Source organism: Pseudorca crassidens, chromosome X (genome assembly GCF_039906515.1).
Source record: "Pseudorca crassidens isolate mPseCra1 chromosome X, mPseCra1.hap1, whole genome shotgun sequence".
Lineage (NCBI taxonomy): Eukaryota > Metazoa > Chordata > Mammalia > Artiodactyla > Delphinidae > Pseudorca > Pseudorca crassidens.
The window spans coordinates 44,449,344-44,475,971 of NC_090317.1; the positions used below are offsets into that span (position 1 = coordinate 44,449,344).

The 26,628-nt window shown below is 36.9% G+C and overlaps 1 protein-coding gene across 13 annotated transcripts in view; it reads left to right on the top strand.

The window, feature by feature from the left end:
- The window catches only part of ZMAT1 (zinc finger matrin-type 1), a 156,239-nt gene that overhangs the window by 16,935 nt on the left and 112,676 nt on the right, over positions 1–26,628 (top strand). For 5 of the 13 annotated variants that reach the window (XR_010939816.1, XR_010939812.1, XR_010939817.1 and 2 more), the window contains one exon: positions 9,531–17,389. The exons of the other annotated variants lie outside the window; for them this stretch is intronic. The gene's annotated coding sequence lies outside the window, so the exon portion shown is untranslated. Of the gene's footprint in view, positions 1–9,530; positions 17,390–26,628 lie in introns of those variants that run through there. 13 annotated transcript variants of the gene reach the window in all.

A 26,628-nucleotide genomic window follows, 5' to 3' on the forward strand; every position in this document is an offset into this window, starting at 1 on the left:
ATATACTGTGGGTTGTGTGATAGTTCATCCAGCACAGAATTGATGGATATTTAAGTTGCTTCCATTTTTTCTTATACAAATAGTGCCTCAATGAATGTCTGTATTTATATCTGTCATCTTTTTGTGTCATTACCCATATATCTTTAGTATATAGATATAATGTTTCTGGAAATGGAATTTCTTAGTCAAAGCATAAGAACATATAATTTTGCTAGGTATAATCAAATTCCCTTTTATAGTGGTTGCATTACTTTCCTATAGCTACCATAATAAATAACTACAAACCTGGTATCTATAAAAAACAGAAATTAATTCACTCACTGGTTTAGAGGTCAGAAGTCCAAAATTAGTTTCACTGGGACAAACTCAAGGTGTCAGCAGCATGACGCTCCTTCTGGAGGCTCTAGAGGAGAATCTGTTCCTTGCCTCTTCAAGCTTCTCTTGGCTTCTCTTGGCTGACATTCCTTGGCTTGTGCCTGCGTCACTCCAGCCTTTGCATCCCTGGTCACATTGCCTTCTCCTTTTGTGTCTGTGTCAATTCTCCCTCTGCCTCTCTGTTGTAAGGACACTTACGATTGCCTCTAGAGCCTGGATAATCTCTCCATTTCAAAATCCTTAACTTCATCACATTTGCAAAGATGCCTTTTCCAAATACAGTAAGATTTATAGGTTCCAGAGATTAGGATCTGATATCTTTGGAAACAAATATTAAACCTACTACAGTAATCATAACCTTTTGCATCGCCATGAGCAGTATGTGAAAGGACATGTTTTTTTTTTACATCCTCATCAAATGAGTGTGTTGATAATCTTTTGGATTTGCCAATCTAATAGTTTAGAAATGGTATATCTTACTGTAGTTTTAATTGCATCTCCCTTACTAAAAGCAAGTTTGAGCATCTTTTACATATGTTTAAAGACAATTTGCATTTTTTCCATTAATTGTTTATTTCTTCCATGTCTCTGATAGGGTTGTTGTTTATTAATGACTATATTTTAATGACTCTGATAAGCTTCTATATAGAAGGAATATCAACAGTTTGTTAGATATTAGTTACACATATTTTTCTTGTGTCTTTTTAATTGTCTAGCATGTTTTATGCCATGCCAAATTGTTATTGTTTTTTTTATGTAGTCAAATTTACTAATCATTTTTCCTTAATGTGCTTGAATTTTGAGTCGTAGTTAGGAAAGTTCTTCTTCCCATATAAGAGACTTTAACATGAATATCTCATAGAGATCAGTTGAATTTGAAGCAGAAGGAAATGAAGTATATGCATATTTATATGATGGGTAAGCTTTGCTGACATTCTTATAGGATGAGATACTTGAGGATGTTGAGGAAGAGGAAGTAATCATCCTTTCAATCCTTATTTTTAAACAATAAGGGGAGTTTTCTCATTTAACAAGAAATCTGGCAGAAAGCCAATTCCATGATTGGTTTAATTTCGCTGTTCCAACAGTGTCATCAAGGACTCAGGTTCTTTCCATCTTCAGTGTGTGTTGGTTTGTCTGGCTCTCGTGATCTCAAGATGGCTGCCATAGTTCCAAGCTTCACACCCAATTAACAACATTCAGAGACAGAAAAAGAGTGTCAGCATGCTTCTCTTTCCCACCCCCCTCTTTTGTTATTTGTGGCAAAATATACATAACAAATTTATCATTTTAACCATACTTAAATGTACAGTTCAGTGGCATTTAGTGCATTCACATTGTTGTACAACCATTGCCACTTCCCATTTCCAGAACTTTTTTATCATCCCAAACTGAAACTCTGTACCCATTAAAAAATAACTCCCTGTTATCTGCTCCCCCAAGCCCTGGTAACCACTATTCTACTTTCTGTCTCTATGACTTTGACTATTATATATATTTCATATAAATGAAATAATAACAATATCTGTCCTTTAGTGTATGGAATATTTCACTTAGCATAACGTCTTCAAAGTTCACTCATGTTGTAGCATGTATCAGAATTTCATTCCATTTTAAGGCTGAATAATATTCCATCGTATGCATATACCACAAGTTGTTTCTCCATTCATCTGTCAATGAACATTTGAGTTGTTTCTGCCTTCTGACTATTGTGAATAGTCTGCTGAGAGCTTTGTTGTGCAAATATCTGTTTGAGTGTTGCTTTTAATTCTTTGGGGTATATACACAGAAGTGTAATTGCTGGATCATATGAAAATTCTTTGTTTAATTTTTGGGGGGAGCCATCATCCTGTTTTCTACAGCAGCTGCACCATTTTATATTCCCACCAGCAAGGCACAAAGTAATGATTTCTCGACATACTCACCAACACTTGCTAATTTCTGTTTTTTGTTATTAATTTTTAATTGAAGTGTAGTTGATTTAGGATATTTTAGTTTCAGGTGTACAACATAGTGATTCAATATTTTTATAGATTATACTCCATTTAAATTTACTACAAAACAATGGCTATATTCCCTGTGCTGTAGAATATTTATATCCTTGTTGCTTATCTCTTTTATAACATAGCAGTTTGTATCACTTAATCCCATATCTCTCTCTTGCTCCTCCTCTCTGCCCTCTCCCCATACTGGTAACCACCAGTTTGTTCTCTGTGAGTCTTTTTTGTTATATACATTTGTTTTACTTTTTAGATTCCACATATAAGTGATAACATAGGTTGTCTTTCTCGGTCTGACTTATTTCACCAAGTATAATACTCTCTAGGTCCATCACGTTGTTGCAAATGGCAGAATTTCATTCTTTTTTATGGCTGTGTAATATATATATATATATATATATATATATATATTTCCCCCAAATATTCTTTGTCCATTTATCTGTTGATGGCCACTTAGGTTGTTTTCATATCTTGGCTATTGTATATAATGCTGCTATGAACATTGGGGTGCATGTATCTTTTCAGATTAGTGTTTTCATTTTCTTCAGATATATAAAAAAAAAAGAATTGCTGGATCATACAGTAGTTCTATTTTTAGTTTTTTAGGAACCTCCATACTGTTTTCCAAGGTGGACGCACCAATTTACATTCACACCAACAGTGTACAAGGGTTCCCTTTTCTCCAAATCTATGCTAACATTTGTTATTTGTAGACTTTTTGATGATAGCCATTCTGATAGGTGTGAGGTGATACCTAATTGTGGTTTTGAGTTGCATTTCTCTCATGATTAGTGACATTGAGCATCTTTTCATGCTCCTGTTAGCCATCTGTATGTCTTCTTTGCAAAAATGTCTATTCTGTTTATTTTTTTTATTAATAGCCATCCTAATGGGTGTAAAGTTGTTCTCATTGTGGTTTGGATTTGCATTTTCCTAATGATTAGTAATGTTGAGCATCTTTTCAAGTACTCATTGGCTATTTGTACATATTCTTTGGAGAAATGTCTATTCAAGTTCTTTGCCCAGTTTTTAATCAAATTGTTCATTTTGTTGTAGTTATAGAAATTCCTTTTATGTTCTGGATGTTAATCCCTTATCAGATATATTATTTGCAAATATTTTCTCCCATTCTTTGTGTTGCCTTTTCACTCTGTTGATGGTGTCCTTTGAGGCATGAAAGTTATTGATGAAGTTCAAGTTATTTATTTTATCTTTTGTTTCCTGTGCTTTTGGTATCATTTCTGAGAAGTTGTTGCCAAATCCAACATTATGAAGCTTCTCCCCTATGTTTTCTTCTGAGTTTTATAGTTTTAGTTCTTACATTTAGGTCTTTGATTTATTTTGAGTTAATTTTGTATATGGTGTAAGATAAATGCCCAACTTCATTCTTTTGCATGTGGATATCAGTTTTCTCAGTACCGTTTATTGAAAACACTGGCCTTTCCCCATTGAATGGTCTTGCACCCTTGTTGAAAATCATTTGACCATAGGGGTGAGTGTATATTTCTGGGTTGTCTCTTATATTCCATTGATCTATGTGTCTGTCTGTATGATAATAGCACACTGTTTTGATTATTATATTTTTGAAATAAATTTGATATGAGGAATTTGTGTCCTCCAAATTTGTTCTTCTTTTTCAAGATTGTTTTGGCTATTCTGCATCCCTTGAGATTCTATATTAATTTTAGGATACGTTTTTAAAATTTCTCCAACAACACAATTGAGATTTTGATAGAGATTACACTGAATCTGTAGATCACTTTGGGTAGTTTTGACAATTTAACAATACTAAATCTTCTAATCCATGAACACAGGATATCTTTCAATTTATTTATGTTCTCTTTAATTTCCTTCAACAATGTTTTGTAGTTTTCAGTTTGCAAGTCTTTTGCTTCCTTGGTTAAGATTATTCCTAGAGTATTTTATTCTTCTTAGTGTAAGTGTAATTTTTCATAAATTCCTTTTTGGATTACTTATTTTTAATATATGGAAATATAATTTATTTTTGCAGGTTGATATGGTATCCAATTTTTCTGAATTAACTTATTAGTTCTAATAATTTTTTTGTGTGTGGAATCCTTAGGGTTTTCTACACGTCAGATCATATCATCTCTGAACAGAGATAGTTGAACTTCTTCCTTTCCAATTTGGATACTTATTATTTCTTTTGCTTGCCTAATTGCTCTGGCTAGAGCTTCCAAAACTATGTTGCACAGTAGTGGTGAAAATGGGCATCCTTCTCCTATTCCTGATCTTAGTGGAAAAAACTTTTGTTTTCACCATTGAGTATGATGTTAGTTGTGGGTTTTCATATATGGCATTTATTATGTTAAGGTGGTTTCCTTCTATTCCTAGTTTGTTGACTGTTTTTATCATGAAAGGGTACTGAATTTTATCAAATGCTTTTTAAACATGAATTTATTGTGTGTTTTTACCTTCATTCTGTTAATGTGGTATATTACATTGTTTAGTTTTTGAATGGTGCACCACACTTGTATTCCATGAATAAATCCCACTTTGTCATTGTGTATAATCCTTCTATATGCTTCTGAATTTGGTTTGCTAACATTTTTTAGGATATCTGTATCAATATAAGGGATATTGGCCAAGTATTCTTTTCTTGTAGTGTCTATGTCTGGTTTTGGTATCAGAATAATATCGGTTTTACAAAATGAGTTAAGAAGTGTTCCCTCTTCTTCAATACTTTGAGAATATTTGAAAATAGACCATTTTCTTATAGCAGTTTTAGGTTCCCAGAAAAATGGACAGAAAATTAAAGAGTTCCCATATGACCCCTTCAGCACACAGCCTCCCTCACTATCAAAATTCCACACCATTGTGGCACATCGATGAACCCACATTGACACATCATTATCACCCAAAGTCCATAGCTTACATTACGGTTCACTCTTGGTGTTGTACAGTCTGTGGGTTTAGGCAAATATATGCTGAGATATGTCCACAATTGTAATATCATACAGAAAAATTTCACTGCCCTAAAATTGTTCTATGCCCAACCTATTAATCCCTCTCTTCCCCCAGCCACTGGCGATCACTGATCTTTTTACTGTCTCCATATTCATGCCGTTGCCAGAATGCCATATAGTTGGAACCATACAATGTGTAGCCTTTTCTGATTGACTTCTTTAATTTAGTAATATGCATTTAAAGTTCATCCACGTCTTTTCAAGGCTTGATGGGTCATTTCTTTTTAGCAATGAATAATATTCCATTGTATAAATGTACCACAGTTTATTTATCCATTCACCTACTGAAGGACATCTTGATTGCTAACAGGTTTAGGCAATTATGGATAAAACTGCTATAAACATCCTTGTGCAGGTTTCTGTTTGGACATAAGTTTTCAACATATTTGGGTAAATCCTAAGGAGTGCAATTGCTAGATCATGAGGTAAGAGTATGTTTAGCTTTCTAAGAGACTGCCAAACTGTCTTCCAAGGTGGCCATACCATCTTGCACTTCCACCAGCAATGAATGAAAGATTTTCTGTTTATTCATGATTCAATTGGTAGGCTGTGTGTTTCTAGGAATTTGTTCATTTCATCCAGGTTATTCAGTTTGTTGGTGTATAATTGTCCATTGTATTCTCTTATAATCCTTTTCATTTCTGTAAAATCAGTAGTAATGTCCCCACTTTCATTTCTGATGTTAGTATTTGTGTAATCTCTTTTTATTTAGTCAGTGTAGCTAAAGATTTGTCAATTTTGTTGATATTTTCTAAGAACCATTTTGGTTTCATTGATTTTTTTCTTTTGTTTTTCTGCTTTCTGTTTTTATTTATCTCCACTTTAAACCACACATATTATTTCCTTCCTTTTGTTAGGTTTGGGTTTAGTTTGTTCTTCTTTTCCTAGTTCCTTAAGCTGTAAAGTTAGATTGTTAATTTGAGATCATCTCTTTCATGTAAGCATTGACAGTTATAAATTTCCATCTCAGCACTGCTTCGCTGTACCATAAGTTTTGGTTGTTGCATTTTCACTTATATTTGTCTCATGGTATTTTCTAAGTTCCCTTGTGTTTTTTTCTTTGCCCCATTGGTTGTTTAAGAGTATGTTGTTTAATTTCCACACAGTTGTGAATTTTTCAGTTTTCCTTCTGTTACTGATTTCTAGTTTCATTCTATTGTGATTTAAAAAGATAATTTGTATGATTTCAATCTTTCAAAATTTATTAAGACTAGTTTTGTAACTAACATGGCCTATTCTGGACAATATTCCATGTGCAGTTGAGAACAATGTATATGTTGCTGTTGTTTGTTGGAGTGTTCTGTATATGTCTGTTAAGGCCAGTTTGTTTATAGTGTTGTCCTCCTCCCACCCACTTTTTGTTATTGATATCACCAATTACGTTTTTATACGTTGTGTAACTATTAAAATAGATTTATTATTTTTTGATGTATTTGTCTTTTAAATCCTGTACAAAATTAAAAGTGGATTTAGAAACCAAAAATTTTTAAATACTGATTTTTATATTTGTCCATATATTTACCTTACCAGAGATCTTTATAGTTTTATATAGCCACAAGTTATTGTTTAGTGTCCTTTCCTTTCAACTTGAAGGACTCCCATTAGTCTTTCTTGTAGGGCAGGTCTAGTGCTAATGAACTTCCTCAGCTTCTGTTTATCTGGGAATGCCTTGATTTCACCCTCATTTTTGAAGGATAGTTTTGACAGATATAGAATTCTCATTTGATAGATTCTTTCTTTAAGTACTTTAAATATATTATCCTACCACATCTGGCCTCTAAAGTTTCAGCTGACAAATCAGCTGATAATATTATTGAGGATCCCTTGTATGTGATAAGGTGATTTTCTCTTGCTACTTGCAAGATTCTCTCTGTCTTTTCCTATTGACAGTTCAATTTTAATATTTGTTGGTGTGGGACTGTTTGTGTTTGTCACAGCTGCAGTTTGTTGAGCCTCTTTTACTTGTACATTTACATATTATGTCAAAGCTGGGAAGTTTTTGGCCATTATTTTTTTCATGTAATCTTTCTGCCACTTTCTGGCTCTCTTATCCTTCTGGGACTCACATGATGTGTATTTTGGTCCTCTTGATGGTATCCCATAAGACCCTTAGGCTCTGTTCACTTTTCTTCATTATTTTTTCTTTCTGCTCCTCAGACTCAATACTTACAAATGTCCTATCTTTGAGTTCGCTGATTCTTTCTTCTGCCTGATCAAATCTACAATTGAACCATTCTAATGAATTTTTCAATTACATTATAATATTATTCAGCTCCAGAATTTGTTTTGTTCCTTTTAAAAATTTCTGTCTCTGCTGATATTCTCATTTTATTCATACTTCTTTTTCCTGATTGCCTTTAGTTCTTTGTCTGTTTTCCTTTGTCTCTTGAGCATATATAAGACAGTTGCTTTAAAATCTTTGTCTAGTAAGTCCTATGTCAGGGCTTCTTTGGGTGGAGATGGTTCTATCAATTTTTCTGTGCCTTTGAATGGGCTATATTTTCCTGTTTCTTTGTATGCTTTGTCATTTTTGGTTGCAGTGTGAACATCTCAAATAACAACTACCTCTACCAGTCTTTGCAGACTTGCTCTCTACAAGGGTGATCCTTTACCAATGAGCTGGACTTGCTCTGATCATAGGAATTAGCCTGAAGTGAAAGCTTAAGATCTTCTCAGGCCTTTTCTGAACATGCATGTTGTGTGGGCCTGTGTCTGAATATCTCAGTTCCCCTTTATAGGTGGCTACTTTTAAATGTATTAATTTCCCAAAGAGTCTCACCCCAGATTCTTCTTGGCACCTTAGATAGTCTATTGTATGCCTCCACCTATAATCTCTTGTCTCAGCTTTCTGTAGACCTATAGTCTCCTTGCCCCTTTCACAGGCACTGTTGCCTTTCCCACCTGTCTGCAAAGTTAGGAAAAACAAAGAGGAGTCCTTCAGGCAGCACTCAGACAAGTTAGAATATTGGAAATAAGGTCTACTCTACTTCCTCTGGTTTGAAGGATGGACTGGGAACTGGGTTGCCACCTCCTCCAAATCAAAACTGCTGCCACACTGGGCAGGTGGTAAGGAAAGGGTAAGTAATGACTCAAAACTTTCCCTACCATTTTTAATTAGGTCTTTTCCTGACTGGGTGTTCCTTAGTTGCTGTAGACCTTTGACTATTCTCAGATCTCTTATAAAGTTATTTTATCAAGTCTCTAGTTATTTTTTTATAATGTTTTTGTGGGTGAATGAGGGCCTGGAGCTTCTTAGCCTGCCATTTTGCTGACATCACTTCTCTTATTAGTTTTTAATGTATTTTCTTCTCTTCCCCTTTTATCTTCCATTTTCACATTGGAATAGCATTAACCCATTGAGCGCCAGAAAGAAGAAAGTACAAAATAACAGAGTATTAAGAAGGGTCTGCCTTATAACACACTGAAATCAGGATACCTATGTCCTAAATACAGATTTATTTTTTATAGGACCAAGCGTAGTCATTTCCCTTGTGTTGGCCTCATCCATAACAGAAAAAGTTTGTATATCCCAATGGTTAGCAACATGGGCTTTGGTGTTAGATAAAATTAGATGTGAGCTGGGCAAATTTAATTACTGATTTCATGATCTTTATAGCTAATATTGAGCCTCCAGAGATATGAGACCCATATGTAATATATAAGCATTATATGTACATACCTGGAGAATATGATTAGAGTAAATGCACAAACATCATACATTATTTTTAAATCACTGAATGGTAGGTTTCTGGTTATTTATTTATTTATCTCTGGACTTGACAATATTTTCCACAATTTCTAAGTTAGTAATGGATCATTTTTCAGAGCAGAATTAAAGCTTATAGAAAGAACGATTGTTTTGAAATTTTCAGTCATAGATTTATAGAAAATAATATAACAGACTTCTGTATATTCAAATTGAGAAATAAAATATCACATATGCAGTTGAAACTCACTTTGAATCTTCTCTGATTATATTAGTCTCCTTCTTCCCCAGAGGTAATTTTTATCAAGATTTTGGGTTTTTCATACTTAATACTTTTCTTTATAGTTTATTACCTATGTGTGTGTGTGTGTATATATATATATATATATATAAATTTTATTACGTATGTATATATCCCTAAGTGAAATATGGTATTGTTTTCTTGCATGGTTGTATCTATAGGTGCTGGCTACCTGATGGAAAGGAGGAAGGAAGAAACATAAGGAGAGCAAATACACATGCACATCTCAACATTGTGAACTGCCATATATGCCCTCCTTGCCATGTATATTCTCTTGCAGAGCTACTAAAATGGACACAACCATTATTTTTAGCTTATGTGCAGTAGGGAGCACTAGCACATTCTGCAGATACTATTTTCAACCCTTTTTTCCCTGAGGTCTTCAAAGGCTTAGTTTCCCAAGTGCCATCTAGCTCAAAGTGCAGGCCTAATTTACTGGCTTTCATTCAGTTACTCATGTAGGCCTGTGTACCTAGAATCTAATCTGTAGTATCCTGGTGAAATTTAGTTTTTCTGTTTCCAGACTACTACCCATATCCCTTGATTGGCTTGAGGATGCATCCCATTTTGAACTTGATCTGATTTTGTATTACAAGTGCTGGGCATGTGTATATTTTCCTTTCCTTTTATTATTCTTAGTTGCACAAGGAAGGTGATTCAGTGGTGTTTTAATATGTATGTGTTGATTGCTCCTGAATAAGCCTGTGACTAAACTTTAACCCTGAATCCCACTGTTTAAGGTTTTTCCCCCTCTGGATGCTGTGGAGCTGAACTCTGAGTGATCCCATGCAGACTGTCACCCTTTTACTCCCTTGTGGCATTCATTGTTTAGATTATTGGGAGGTTAAGCGGATGAGCCTTCTTTTAATTCAAGGAGCTTTATTTGGGAGAGTACATAAAGAGTGTTGTGAAACTACTTTTATCTAAAATCCAGGGAAGTGGAGATGTCATCTGACTGTCAAATGTAAGGTTTATCTGAGAGATATGCTTGCCCTTCCCCTAGGCAATTATATTTTTCCTGAAGCTACCAAAATGGGACTGTCATGTGGATAGATTCATAAATTAGTTTTGTGGCCACCTCATTACCTAATTCCCTTGGTTTAGGAATGTTCTTTATCTGACACTGACCCACTGTGGAATGGCTGGGGATACTTATTTTTTCTCTTTATTCTTTTTGCTTCAGAACGCAAGTGCTTTTGTTGTAGATAAAAATGGGAAATGCAGGAAAGGTAAAAAAGAAAAATTAGAAACCCTTTAGAAGTCTACTACTTGTGAGTAGGCACATTAAATAGTTGAATATAATATTTTTCAGAAAACAAGACCTACCCATATGTTGTCTACAAGAAACTCACTTTAAATACAAAGATTCATATAGATTAAAAGTAAATGCGTGGGGAATATGCTAACACTAACCAAAAGAAAGCAGAAGTAGCTATATTCATTTCAGACAGAGCAGACTTCAAATCAAGGGGAGTTATCAGGGATAAAGAAAGGCATTCTATAATGATTAAAGAAGTCAGTTCTCCAAGACATAACAGTCTTTAACATTTATGTGCTTGACAACAAAGTATAAAAATATGTGAGGCAAAAACTAATAGAATTGCAAAGGGAAGTATAATAGATTGATCGCATGATCACATCAGTGCATTTGACAGAAGCATTTGAGAAAATGCGACACTCATTCATGATTGAAAAAAAAAACCTTCTCAATAAACTAGGAATAGAGGAGAAATTCCTCATATTGATAATGAATATCTACAAAAAACCTACAGCTAACATCATATTAATGGTGAGAAACTTAAAGTTTTCCCAATAAAATCAGGTACAAAGCAAGGATGTTCACTTTCACAACTCCTTTTCAGTATCAATACTGGAAGTTCTAGCTAATGCAAAAAGGTAAGTAAAGGAAATAGAAGGTATACAGTTTGGGAAGGAAGAAATATAATTGTCTTTGTTCACAAATGACATTATCATCTATGTAGAAAATCCAAAAGAATCAACAACAAAAATACCCCTCTAGAACAAATAAGCAATTATGGCAAGGTTGTGGTATACAAGGTTAAAATACAAAAGTCAGCCATTTTCCTATATACCAGCAAAGAACAAGTAGGATTTGAAATTGAAAATACAATCCATTTACATTATAACCTTCCAAAATGAAGTACTTATGTATAAATCTAACAAAATATGTACAAGATCTATATGAGGAAAACTACAAAACTCTGATGAATGAAATCAAAGAACTAAATAAATAGAGATGTTCCATGTTCATGAACAAGAAGACTCAGTATTGTTAAGGTGTCAGTTCTTCCCGACTGGATCTGTAGGTTCAATGCAATAACCCCCCCCCCCAAATCCCAGCCAGTTATTTTGTGGATATTGAAAAACTGATTCTAATGTTTATATGGAGAGATAAAAGACCCAGAATAGCCAACATGATACTGAAGGAGAAGAACAAAGTTGGAGGGCTGATGCTACCCAACTTCAAGGCTTTTTATAAAGTTCACAACACTGTGGTATTGGCAAAAGAGCAAATAGATCAATGGAACAATAAAGAGCCTGTAAATAGACCCACATAAATATAGTCAACTGATCTTCAACGAAGGAGCAAAGGCAAAAGAATGGAGTAAAGATAGTTTTTACTAATGGTGCTGAAAGAACCAGACATGCACATGGGAAAAAATGAATCTAGACACAGACCTTACACCATTCACAAAAATAACTCAAAATAGATCACAGCCCTAAATTTAAAACATAAAACTATAAAATGGCTAGAAGATTTAGGAAAAAACCTAGTTACCCTTTTTTATGGCAATGTCATTTTAGATATAATACCAAAGGCACAATCTGTGAAATAAATAATTGATAAGCTGGAATTCATGAAAATTAGAAACTTTCGCTCTGCAAAGGACAGTGTCAAGAGAAAGAGAAGACAAGTCAAAGAATGGAAGAAAATATTTGCAAAAGACATATCTGATAAATGACAGTCATCCCAAATATACAAAGAATTCTTAAAACTCAGCAATAAGAAAATGAACAACCTAATTTTCATGTGGGACAAAGACCTTAACAGACAACTCATCAAAGAAGGTATACAGATGGCAAATAAACGTAAGTAAAGATACTCCACATCATATATCATCAGAGAAGTGCAAATTAAAACAACAATGAGATACCACTACACATTTATTAGAATGGCCAAAATTCAGAACACTGGCAACTGGAGTTGGAGAGGAATTGGAACAACAGGATCTCTCATCTATTGCTGATGGGAATGCAAAATGGTTACAGCACTTTGGAAGACAGTTTGGTAGTTTCTTACCAAACTAAACATACTCTTACCACACAATCCAGTAATCACACTCCTAGGTGTTTACCCAAAGGAGTTCAAAACTTATGTCCACACAGAAACCTGCACACAGATGTTTATAGCAGCTTTATTTGTAATTGCCAAAACTTGGAAGCAACTAAGATGTCCTTAATTAGGTGAATGGATAAATAAACTGTGGTACATTTATACAGTGGGATATTATTATTCAGCATTAAAAAGAAATGATCTATTAAGCCTCGAAAAGACATGAACAAACTTTAAGTGCATATTACTAAGTGAAAGAAGCCAATCAGAAGAAGACTACGTATCTTTTTTGAAGTAGTGTTTTCATATTTGGATAAATACCTAGAGGTGGGATAGCTGGATCATATGGTAGTTCTATTTGTAATTTATTGAGGCATCTCCATACCGTTTTCCATACTGATTTTACCAATTTACATTCCAACATACAACCTATATATAGGTTCCCTTTTCTCCACATCTTTGCCAACACTTATTTCTTGCCTTTTTGATAATAGCCATTCTAATAGTGTTCATTGCAGAATTATTTACAATAGCCAAGTACCCATCAATGGATGAATGGATAAAGAAGATGTTATACACATACACACCACACACACACACACACACACACACACACACTCACTGGAATACTACACAGCCATAAAAAGATGAAATCTTGCCATTTACAACAATATGGATGGACCTTGAGGATATTATGCTAAGTGAAATAAGTCATATGAAATGAGACAAATACCATATGATTTCATCCATATGTGGAATAAAACAAACAAAATAAATGAACAAGCCAAACAAAGGCAGAGAGGGAGAAGGTAAAATGTGTAAAGGGGATAAACTATATGGTGACAGCTGGAAACAGCTTTTGGCAGTGAGTACCCTGTAGTGTACACAGCATTAGAAATATAATGTTGTACACATGAAACATATAATGTTATAAACCAATGTTACCGCAATAAAAAATAAGAAGGGACTTCCCTGGTGGCACAGTGGTTAAGAATCTGCCTGCCAATGCAGGGGACACAGTTTCGAGCTTTGGTCTGGGAAGAACCCACATGCTGCGGAGCAAATAGGCCCGTGCACCACAACTACTGAGCCTGTGCTCTGGAGCCCGTGAGCCACAACTACTGAGCCCATGTGCCACAATTACTGAAGTCCACATGCCTAGAGCACATACTCTGCCACAAGAGAAGCCACTGCAATGAGAAGCCTGCCCACTGCAACATAGAGTAGCCCCCACTCGTCACAACTAGAGAAAGCCCACGCACAGCAACGAAGACCCAACACAGGCAAAAATAAATACAAATAAATAAATAAATTTATTTTAAAAATAACTTAAGGGCTTCCTGGGTGGTGCAGTGGTTGAGAGTCCGCCTGCCGATGCAAGGGACACGGGTTCGTGCCCCGGTCCGGGAAGATCCCACATGCCGCGGAGCGGCTAGGCCCGTGAGCCGTGGCCGCTGAGCCTGCGTGTCCGGAGCCTGTGCTCCACAACGGGTGAGGCCACAACAGTAAGAGGCCTGCGTACCGCCAAAAAAAAAAAAAAAAGTAAAAGCTACATATTGTATGATTCCAACTATATGACATTCTGGAAACAGCAAACTATGAAACAGTAAAATTATCAGTGATTGCTAGGATTTTCAAGGAGAAAGGAAGAGGATGAATAAGCAGAGCACAGAGCATTTTTAGGGCAATGAAACTACTCTGTGTGGTATCATAATGATAGGTACATGTCATTATACATTTGTCCAAACCTATAGAATGTACAACACCAAGAATGAACCCTAAGGTAAACTGTGGACTTTGCGTGATTATGATGTGTCCACGTAGTTTCATCAATTGTAACAAATGTACCACTCTGATGGGGGATGTTAATGAGGGAGGCTATTCATGTATGGGGACGGGGGGTATATGGGAAATCTCTGTACCTCCCAGTCAATTTTGCTGTGATTGTACAACTGTCTAAAAAATGTAGTCTTAATTTAAAGAAAAAAGTTAATGTGAAGGAGCCATGTCATCTCAGATTTAACCTTTGAATTTGCCCATAATTCATTTCCCCTCTTACCCTCCTATTTCCAATATAGAGTTAATGAGATGCCTCCAATGGAACAGTATGGGATTTAACAATATATATTCAGTTATTAGTGAATGGTAAGATGGATACTTGTGTGTCAAAGAAATGGAAGTAATTTGTGGAATTTTGCCTCTCAGTGAGGCAGTGGATGGTTGAAATTGTGGTGTGACGTCACTGGATGACGCGTGATCTGAGGACCCCTACACTGTTGAATGGGAGACAGGTCTAGAATTTTCCTATAAACGTATTAACATGCGTAGCAGTCCAGGAGCAGCAGTTAGGCAAACACTACGGCTTGCTGCCCTGGTGCCATCTCTCACTGAGCTCACCAGGTGAGTCAAAGGCAAGCCTGCCTTCCCAGTGTGGGGAACTGGATTAGGGTCGGCGCAGAGGCACGATGTTGGGCAGCTCTTAGGAGCTTCTGAGTCTCCCAGGAAACTAGAGATCCTTCTGTCTTTTAAACTTTGAACTCAACGCACACCAGAGAGAGATTTGCTTCCATCATAAAGATATGTGTATTCTCATTAGGAGAAACAATGAAAAACACCTTTCCATAATGCCTGCCTTAGCCCTAAGTCTCAGCCAGCCCCTGCTACTGAGTCTCGACTTTTAAAAAGCCTTTGAAGTCCCACCACGTGCCATATACTCTGGGCAGTATTTGTCATTCACCCCTCAGGACAGCTCTGTGACATAGGTATCGTGAGTCCCACATCACAGATGCCCAAGCTCAGGCTGACAGAGCCTAGGTCAGCTCTCCAGTAAGTGGCAGGATGGGATGAGGTTCTACCCCTCGCCCTCCATAGAGGACACAGAGCGGCCTCCCTTTTAGACAATGGGCTTCCAGGGCTGGAAAAATGGTCAGTCACACTCCCTGCTATTGTGGCCCCGCGGGTATTCACTCACCAGCCCCTCAGAGTGAGGAAGATTACAGAGGAGATGAAATTCTGCCCCTTATTCCAAGAGACCTGGGTGTCTGGGCCACATCCATTGGCTGATTCCTGAAGTGGGGAGTAGGGCTCAGACAGAGGCTCAGGTGTTGCCCTTGAGACAGGTGATCTGGAGGGAAGGAAAGTGATATGTAAGGAAGTGCTTTAAGAAATTGTGCTTTATATTTTGTCTTCTTTAATCCTAACAGCTATTCAAGTTACCCATCATTTTGGCCAACATCATACCAGGGTACTGACTTTAGGGGAGTTTATGTAAATCAGGAAGACACCTTTGTTTTCTCCAGGTCAACAGCCAACTGTGGAAATACTTTAAAGTTTTTTTTGCATTTTCTCTTGATGCCTCCAGGACTCTGAATGCTCTAACCTGCCTGGAGGCTGGCGGTACATGCTCCTCACGTTTTCTTTCCTTTTTTAATAATACTTGCATTGTTTTTAAGTCTAATTATTGAAATTGAAAACTTTCTAAATTAAAAAAAAGTTATGTTAAAAGAGGGGAGAAAACATCTGTAAACTACGCCTCATAGTGGGTTAATATCCATGATTTGTGAAGCACACTCATTAACAAATGATTGGCAACTAATTTCAACAAAGAACTCAAATAAATATATATATATGAATAGTAAACATGTTAAAATATGCCTAAACCACTAGTGTGTTATTCAGGGTTCTACAGAGAAATGGAAACAGCAGGATATGTATTTATATATAAAAGGAGATTCATCAAAAGGAATTGGCTTGTGCAGTTATGGAGGCTGAGAGGTCCCACAGTCTGTCCCTTGCAAGCTGGAGACCCAGGAAAGCTGGTGGCGTAGTTCAGTCTGAGTCCAAAGGCCTGAGAACCCCGGAAGCTGATGGCTTAAATCCCGGAGTGAGGGCCAGAGAAGGTGAGATGAGATGTCAGGCAGTGCAGCAGGAAGCAGAAGTGGGGGAGTTCCTCCTCCCTCTGCCTTTTGTTCAATTCAGGCTTTGAACAGATTGGATGAGTCCCACCCACAGCGGGGAGGACAGTCTACTGAGTCCACCAGTTCAAATACTAATCTCATCCAGAAACACCCTCAAACACAACCAGAATCATGGTTAATCTGGGCATCCCATAGCCAGCTGAGTTAACACATAAAATTAACCATCACAACTACAATTAATGAGATGAAAATATAAATCCTAAGAAGAATATTAAGTGGAAAAGACAAGATGCAAAAGATGAATAATGTGATTCCTCTTTAGGAAGAGACACCTGTGTGTGTGCAGTTGTCTATGATCATGTACCCTCACCTACAGGGACACGTCTGGAGGGGAGGCACTGTTCTATGACAACAGATCCTTTTGGGTCAAGGGGCGGGAGTCAGGCCTGTAAGAGAGGTGAGAAAATGTACTTTCATGTATTGTTTGGAATGTATTCAGGAAAAAAGCATTTTCATAAAAAATTGAAAACAAAGTACTGTGAACAGACTGACAAAGGTAATGTGAACATGTATTTATTACTTTGGAAAAGCATTCATTGTATTCAGTTTCCTGGGGAAATGAAGTAGATTTTAAAATGGAATTGACTGTGTGTGTGTGTGTTTCTAGGTCTCCTCCAGCTCTATCACCCCAAACACATGCTTACAAGTGCAGCTTTCTCTTTAGTTCGGGGCAGGGCTGGACACCCTATCTCAGGTTTAGAGATCTCAGAAAATGATGGACACAGAGGGATTGCTCACAGTAAGCGCAAGTTTCCAGAAAATACTGGCTGCAATCACTAAGACAAAATCACAACCTCTATCCCTTCGTTCCTTTTGCTGACCAGTCCCCTGGTCTGATACTCTCAGAGATTGCAATCCTGGGTCTGGCCACCAGATGGCATCTATCCCCTCCCCCCTTTTTTTTCTGTTTTAAGGGAAAGAAGTACCTTTTCCAAAAGTAACAAACGATATATGATTTGTTTACTATGATACCAATTCTTTTTGGAAAATTCATATCTATATTAAAACAGTTCCACCTGCTTTTGACCACAAATCTACATCGCGTTCATTGATGTATCTCTTCCGTCAGTGTAGGCTGAAGTGTATAGGCTGCAGAAGGTCCCTCCCAGAGAACACGGCATTTCACTCTCCATTACCCCACCCCTGTACAGGCTTCCCAGACCTTCCCCCACCCCCTATCGGGCATCTCTTGTCCATGACCCTGGACACAGCTACCCAGACATCGCTCCTATGCCCCATCCTCTCTCAGTCACCTCTGCCTGCGGTGCCTTCCACGCGCCTGCCGCCCACTGCCAAGGAGCTATTGCCACCTGGTGGTTCATCGTGTGCAGTCCCTGGAATATACATCTTTACAGTCTTCTTTTACGATGAGTTTTTTTTCAGACAATATTAGAATTATTCAGTGCATAGGTTCAAAGGCTGGCGTTTAAGGGAGAGTACTGTATTCTTTTGCTCCTTGAATAAATGTCTTTGTAGAGAAGTTTGACGGTAGCGGTACGTTGGTGCCACCTCGTGACACAAACCTGAACTGCAGCTTGAGCTTTCCGGAACTGGAAGGTGGGAGGGAAGGGTGGCCAAAACTCACCGGACAAATTTCTGAAAGTCTGGGGGGAAAGGGAGGCATTGCTAGTGTACAAGGATACTGACAGGCACCAGACAGAAAATTCAGCCTCTTACCATGCTGAAGAGAAAGCTCTATGTGAGAACAAAAAGATTTTTATTTTTATCCTTTGAGACCTAAGGCCAAATAGCTAGAGACCTGTATATAAGCAACGAAGCATCCATGTCATTAATGATCTTTTTCTTTCAACATCTTTATTGGAGTATAATTGCTTTACAATGTTGTGTTAGTTTCTGCTGTATAACACAGTGAATCAGGTATACGTATACATATATCCCCATAGCCCCTCCCTCTTGCATCTCCCTCCCACACTCCCCCTATCCCACCCCTCTAGGTGGACATAAAGCACCGAGCTCATCTCCCTGTGTTATGTGGCTGCTTCCCACTAGCTATCTATTTTACATTTGATAGTGTATATATCTCCATATCACTCTCGCAATTCATCCCAGCTTACCCTTCCCCCTCCCCGTGTCCTCAAGTCCATTCTCTACGTCTGCATCTTTATTCCATTTTTATTTTCACGTTCCATATATATGTGTTACCATACGGCATTTGTTGTTCTCTTTCTGACTTACTAGAGTCAGAGTAAGACAGACTCTAGGTCCATCCAACTCACAACAAATAATTCAATTTCGTTTCTTTTTATGGCTGAGTAATATTCCATTGTATACATGTGCCACATCTTCTTTATCCATTCATCTGTCGATGGAAACTTAAGTTGCTTCCATGTCCTGGCTATAGTAAATAGAGCTGTAGTGAACATTGTGGGACATGACTATTTTTGAATTATGGTTTTCTCTGGGTATATGCCCAGTAGTGTGATTGCTGGGTCATATGGTAATTCTATTTTTAGTTCTTTAAGGAAACTCCATACTGTTCTCCATAGTGGCTGTATCAATTTACATTCCCACCAACAGTGCAAGGGGGGGTCCCTTTTCTCGACACTCTCTCCAGCATTGGTTGTTTGTAGATTTTATGATGATGCCCATTCTAACTGGTGTGAGGTGATACCTCATTGTAGTTTTGATTTGCATTTCTCTAATGATTAGTGATGTTGAGCAGCTTTTCATGTGCTTCTTGGTCATCTGTATGTCTTCTATGGAGAAATGTCTATTTAGGTCTTCTGCCCATTTTTGGATTGGGTTGTTTGTCTTTTAAATATTGAGCTGCATGAGCTGTTTATATATTTTGGAGATTAATCCTTTGTCTGATGATTCATTTGCAAATATTTTCTCCCATTCTGAGAGTTGTCTTTTCATCGTGTTTATGGTTTCCTTTGCTGTGCAAAAGCTTTTAAGTTTCATTAGGTCCCATTTGTTTATTTTTGTTTTTATTCCCATTTCTCTAGGAGGTGGGTCAAAAAGGATCTTGCCGTGATTTATGTCATACAGTGTTCTGCCTATGTTTTCCTCTAAGAGTTTAATGGTGTCTGGCCTTACATTTAGGTCTTTAATCCATTTTGAGTTTATTTTTGTGTATGGTGTTAGGGAGCATTCTAATTTCATTCTTTGACACGTAGCTATCCAGTTTTCCCAGCACCACTTATTGAAGAGGCTGTCTTTTCTCCACTGTATATTCTGGACACCTTTATCAAAGATAAGGTGACCATATGTGCGTGGGTTTATCTCTGGGCTTTCTATCCTGTTCCTTTGATCTATATTTCTGTTTTTGTGCCAGTACCATACTGTCTTGATTACTGTAGCTTTGTAATATAGTCTGCACTCAGGGAGCCTGATTCCTCCAGCTCCATTTTTCTGTCTCAAGATTGCTTTGGCTATTTGGGGTCTTTTGGGTTTCCATACAAATAGGGATTGCATTGAATCTGTCGATTGCTTTAGGTAGTAGCCTCATTTTCACAATGTTGATTCTTCCAATCCAAGAACATGGTATATCTCTCCATCTATTTGTGTCATCTTTAATTTCTTTCATCAGTGTGTTATAATTTTCTGCATACAGGTCTTTTGTCTCCTTAGGTTGGTTTATTCCTAGATATTTTATTCTTTTTGTTGCAATGGTAACTGGGAGTGTTTTCTTAATTTCATTTTCAGATTTTTCATCATTAGTGTATAGGAATGCAAGAGATTTCTGTGCATTAATTTTCTATCCTAGTATGTTACCAAATTCATTGATTAGCTCTCATCGTTTTCTGGTAGCATCTTTAGAATTCTCTATGTATAGTATCATGTCATATGCAAACAGTAATAGCTTTACTTCTTCTTTTCCAACTTGGATTCCTTTTATTTCTTTTTCTTCTCTGATTGCTGTGGCTAAAACTTCCAAAGCTATGTTGAGTAATAGCTGTGAGAGTGGGCAACCTTGTCTTATTCCTGATCTTAGTGGAAATGGTTTCAGTTTTTCACCATTGAAGACGATGTTGACTGTGTGTTTGTCATATATGGCCTTTATTATGTTGAGGAAAGTTCCCTCTATTCCTACTTTCTGTAGGGTATTTATCATAACTGTGTGCTGAATTTTCTCAAAAGCTTTCTCAGCATCTCTTGAGATGATCATATGGTTTTCCTCCTTCAATTTGTTAATACGGTGTATCATGTTGATTGATTTGCGTATATTGAAGAATCCTTGCATTCCTGGGTTGAACCAGGAACTTGATCATAGTGTATGATCCTTTTAATGTGCTGTTGAATTCTGTTTGCTAGTATTTTTTGAAGATTTTTGCATCTATGTTCATCAGTGATATTGGCCTGTTGTGTTCTTTCCTGTGACATCTTTGTCTGGTTTTGGTATCAGAGTGATGGTGGCCTCGTAGAATGAGTTTGGAAGTGTTCCTCCCTATGCTGTATTTTGGAAGAGTTTGAGAAGGATAGGTGTTAGCTCTTCTCTAAATGACAGAATTCGCCTGTGAAGCCGTCTGTTCCTGGGCTTTTGTTTGTTGGAAGATATTTAATCACAGTTTCATTTTCAGTGCTTGTGATTGGTCTGTTCATATTTTCTATTTCTTCCTGGTTCAGACTCAGAAGGCTGTGCATTTCTAAGAATTTTTCCATTTCTCCCAGGTTGTCCATTTTATTGGCATATAGTTGCTTGTAGTAATCTCTCATGATCCTTTGTATTTCTGCAATGTCAGTTGTTACTTCTCCTTTTTCATTTCTACTTCTATTGATTTGAGTCTTCTCTCTTTTTTTCTTGATAAGTCTGGCTAATGGTTTATCAATTTTCTTTATCTTATCAAAGAACCAGCTTTTAGTTTTATTGATCTTTGCTAGCATTTCTTTTTCATTTATTTCTGAACTAACCTTATGGTTTCTTTCCTTCTGCTAACTTTGGGCTTTTTATGTTCTTCTTTCTCTAATTGCTTTATGTGTAAGGTTAGGGTGTTTATTTGAGATGGTTCTTGTTTCTTAAGGTAGGCTTGTATAGCTATAAACTACCCTCTTAGAAGTGCTTTTGCTGCATCCCATAGGTTTTGGGTCGTTGTGTTTTTATTGTCATTTGTTTCTAGGTATTTTTTGATTTCCTCTTTGATTTCTTCAGTGATCTCTTGGTTATTAAGTAGTGTGTTGTTTAGCCTCCATGTGTTTGTATTTCTTACAGATTTTTTCGTGTAATTGATATCTAGTCTCATAGCATTCTGGTCGGAAAAGATACTTGATATGATTTCAATTTTCTTAAATTTACCAAGGCTTGATTTGTGATCCAGGATATGATCTATCCTGAAGAATGTTCCATGAGCACTTGACAAGAATGTGTATTCTGTTGTTTTTGGATGGCATGTCCTATAAATATCAATTAAGTCCATCTTGTTTAATATATCATTTAAAGCTTGTGTTTCATTATTTATTTTCATTTAGGATGATCTGTCCATTGTTGAAAGTAGGGTGTTAAAGTCCCCTACTATGATTGTGTTACTGTTAATTTCCCCTTTTATGGCTGTTAGTATTTGCCTTATGTATTGAGGTGCTCCTATATTGGATGCATAAATATTTACAATTGTTATATCTTCTTCTGGGATTGATCCCTTGATCATTATGTACTGTCCTTCTTTGTCTCTTGTAATTGTCTTTGTTTTATAGTCTATTTTTTTCTGATATGAGAATTGCTACTCCAGCTTTCTTTTGATTTCCATTTGCATGGAATATCTTTTTCCATCCCCTCACTTTCAGTCTGTATGTGTCCCTAGGTCTGAAGTGGGTCTCTTGTAGACAGCATATATACGGGTCTTGTTTTTGTATCCATTCAGCCAGTCTATGTCTTTTGGTTGGAGCATTTAATCTATTTACATTTAAGGTAATTATCAATATGTATGTTCCTATTACCATTTTCTTAATTGTTTTGGGTTTATTATTGTAGGTCGTTTCCTTCTCTTGTGTTTCCTGCCTAGAGAAGTTCCTTTAGCATTTGTGGTTTGGTGGTGCTGAATTCTCGTAGCATTTGCTTCTCTGTAAAGCTTTTAATTTCTCCGTCAAATCTGAATGAGATCCTTGCTGGGTAGAGTAATCTTGTTTGTAGGTTTTTCTCTTTCATCACTTTAAATATGTCCTGCCACCCGCTTCTGGCTTGCAGAGTTTCTGCTGAAAGATCAGCTGTTAACCTTATGGGGATTCCCTTATATGTTACTTGTTTTTTCCCTTGCTGCTTTTAATTTTTGTTCTTTGTGTTTAATTTATGACAGTTTGATTAAGATGTGTCTTGGTGTGTTTCTCCTTGGATTTATACTGTATGGGACTCTCTGTGCTCCTGGACTTGATTAACTATTTCCTTTCCCATATTAGGGAAGTTTTCAACTATAATCTCTTCAAATATTTTCTCAGTCCCTTTCTTCTTCTCTTCTTCTTCTGGGACTCCTATAATTCGAATGTTGGTGGGTTTAATGTTGTCCCAGAGGTCTCTGAGACTGTCCTCAGTTCTTTTCATTCTTTATTCTTTATTGTGCTCTGCAGTAGTTATTTCCACTATTTTATCCTCCAGGTCACTTATCTGTTCTTCTGCCTCAGTTTTTCTGGTATTGGTCCCTTCTAGAAATTTTAAAATTTCATTTATTGTATTGTTCATCTCTGTTTCTTTGCTCTTTAGTTCTTTAGGTCCTTGTTCAACATTTCTTGTATTTTCTTCATTCTATTTCCAGGATTTTAGATCTTCTTTACTATCATTATTCTGAGTGCCTTTTCAGGTAGACTGCCTATTTCCTCTTTATTTTTCAGGTCTGGTGGGTTTTTGCCTTGCTCCTTCATCTGCTGTGTGTTTCTCTGTTCTTTCATTGTGCTTAACTTACTGTGTTTGGGGTCTCCTTTTTACAGGCTCCAGGTTCATAGTTTGCATTGTTCTTGGTGTCTGCCCCCAGTGACTTATGTTGGTTCAGTGGGTTGTGTAGGCTTCCTGGTGGAGGGGACTAGTGCCAGTGTTCTGGTGGATGAGTCTGGATCTTGCCTTTCTGGTGGGTGGGCCCATGCCCGGTGGTGTGTTTTGGGGTGTCTGTGACCTTATTATGATTTTAGGCAGCCTCTCTGCTAATGGATGTGGTTGTGTTCCTGTCTTACTATTTGTTTGGCATAGCGTGCCCAGCACTGTAGCTTGCTGGTCATTGAGTGGAGCTGGGTCTTAGTGTTGAGATGGAGATCTCTGGGAGACCTTTTGCCGTTTGATATTATGTGAAGCTGGGAGGTCTCTGGTGGACCAGTGTCCTGAACTAGGCTCTCCCACCTCAGAGGCATAGGCCTGACACCCAGCCAGGGCACCAAGACCCTGTTAGCCACACACCATGTGTTCTTTTAAGAGCACTCTTAAATAACATCCTGATATTATGCGGTACAACTTTACTTTCGAACTGATAGTTGCGGTGGATGGGATTTTTGCCTTCCCCAGATGGTTGAAGTTTACGATTCCATTAATGATCTTTGTGAGCCATGTTTGCACTTATTATGACCATCTTTCCATGCAAATATTTTTATATCATAATATTTTAAGTTATTTTACAACATAATTTCAGGTTTTTTTTACACTGACCAGGCATTTCATCATATGGATGCTCCAAAATTTATTTCATCTGTATCCTAGTGATGAAAGTTTATTTCCCTTAGCATATTTTCTATTCTGACAATAGTATACTTTACACTCTTGCTCATACATATGCAGATATCTTTGTACGCATTTCTTTGTAAGTTCCTGAAGTTTTTCTTCCAAAACTATACAATTTGAAAACTTTTATATTAACACGTTACAGGGGGGCATTGGTGGGATGAATTGGGAGATTGGGATTGACATATATACACTAATATGTATAAAATAGATAACTAATAAAAAATGAAAAAAACACGTTACATTCAAAATTCTATTACTAATTTATATCCTTTACAATTAGGTATTACAGTGCTTATTTTTCGCATGTTGGTGATACTTTGAATCATTGCTAATCTAATAGACAGTTAATCATCTCTCATCATTTGTTTCCATTATAACTCACTTTTAATCCTTACCTTGATGTGGCATAATCAATTCTCACAACTTCATGTTATTTGGAATTCAGAATGTTTCTGATATTACCTGTTATCAGCTTTATGTGGATGGCATGTTTTCACTGTCTGTACACTGGTAAAGGCTAAAATTCAAGCCACTTTCAGGTAACTATTTGCACTGGAGGGCTGAACTTGTCCTCTTTAACCTCAGCAAACTATCTTGGGCAAATTCTAGCATTGTTATAAGAAAGCCTGATGAGTATGTGAGTGTGAGTGTGTGTGTGTGTGTGTGTGTACGTGTGTGTGTGTGTGTCTATGAGAGTGTGCTGACAACTACATTTCCCTCTGCTCCCTCTGCCCCTTCATGGCTTTGCTTCCCATTTGATCATTTCTGCAGAATTAAGCTCTGACCAACCACCTCCCTAAACAGAGCTGCATTTGTTGACAAAACATCCCTCCCTTATGCTTGGGCAACTGTGCTGTTGTAGACACATGGGCTTGACACATTTAAATGTACATTTTACTGCTCTCCACACTACCTGATTTATTTAACTGTGTTCAGTAGAATCTCTACACAGGATTTCCCCTGGGATGTGATGGACTGTTTCTGGATTTCAATTATGTTATCTGCACATGTTCCCTCATAGATAGTTAGCTCTATCACTTTGGATTATTTTTGCAGAGCTTCAGTGGCTTATCAGGTGGGCCCATAATGCCCCTTTCTTTTGCCTCTTAATTAATCTCATTGCCAACTTATTGAAGGTAGGGATTAGTGAAAATGCAGGGGATGAGTCCTGGGCTTCCCTGAGTCCTTTGACCTTGGAACAGAAGCATTTTAATGCGTAGGGAGTGGATCTGACAAAATGTAACTGGAGGTGTTAGCACAGTTTGAAACATTTGGAAAGCTTGCGTTATAATAAAGATTTTTAAAGGGAAAACTAGAGTATTGAGGCCAAAGTACCTGAGTGTCCAAGGGGATTGTTAAGGGTTGAATTGTGTACCCCAAAATGATATGTTGAAACCCTAATGACAACATACCTCAGAATGTGAACTTGTTTGGAAATAGGGTCATTGCAGATGTAATTAGTTAAATCAAGATGGAGCCATGCTGGAGTATGGTAGGCCCTAAGGTAAGGAAGCAATGTTAAGAAACTCTCCACCAGGTTGCACCTACAACAAATGCCTTTTTTTAAATCATGTTTGGGAAGTTCACCTCTATTCCTAGTTTTCTGAGAATTTTTTTTACCATGTAAGGTTGTTGGTTGTTGTCAAATGCTTTTTCTGCATCTGTTGAGATGATCATGTGTTTCTTCTTTTATTGTATTAATAAAATGTATTATATCAATTAATTTTTAGATGTTAAGCAAATCTTGCCTTCCTGGGATATGTTGCTGGATTCAATTTGCTAATATTTTATTAAGAAATTTAATGTCTTTGTTCATGTGGGATATTAGTTTGTAGATTAATTTTCTTTCGCCACCTTGGTTCAGCTTTTATATCAAGATAATACTGCTATCATTTTCCAAAACAGTTTGTTAAGGATTTTTTTTTCTTTAAATATTGGTGGAGTTCTCTGGTGAAGCCATCTAGGCCTGGACTTTCTTTTGTTGGAGTATTTGTAATTACTAATTAATTTTCACTACCTGTTGTTGGTCTATACAGATCTATTTCTTATTGAGCTAGTTTTAATAATTTATGTCTTTTCTAGGAATTTGTCCATTTCACCTAGGTTATCAAATTTGTTGGCATAAAGTTGTTCATAGTATTCCTTTAAAATCGTTTTACTTTCTGTGGAGTTGGTAGTGATGTGCCCCTTTCATTACTTACTTTTGCCATTTTTTCCATGGTCAGTCTAGCTAATAGTTTGGCACTTTGGCATACATTTTCAAAATACCA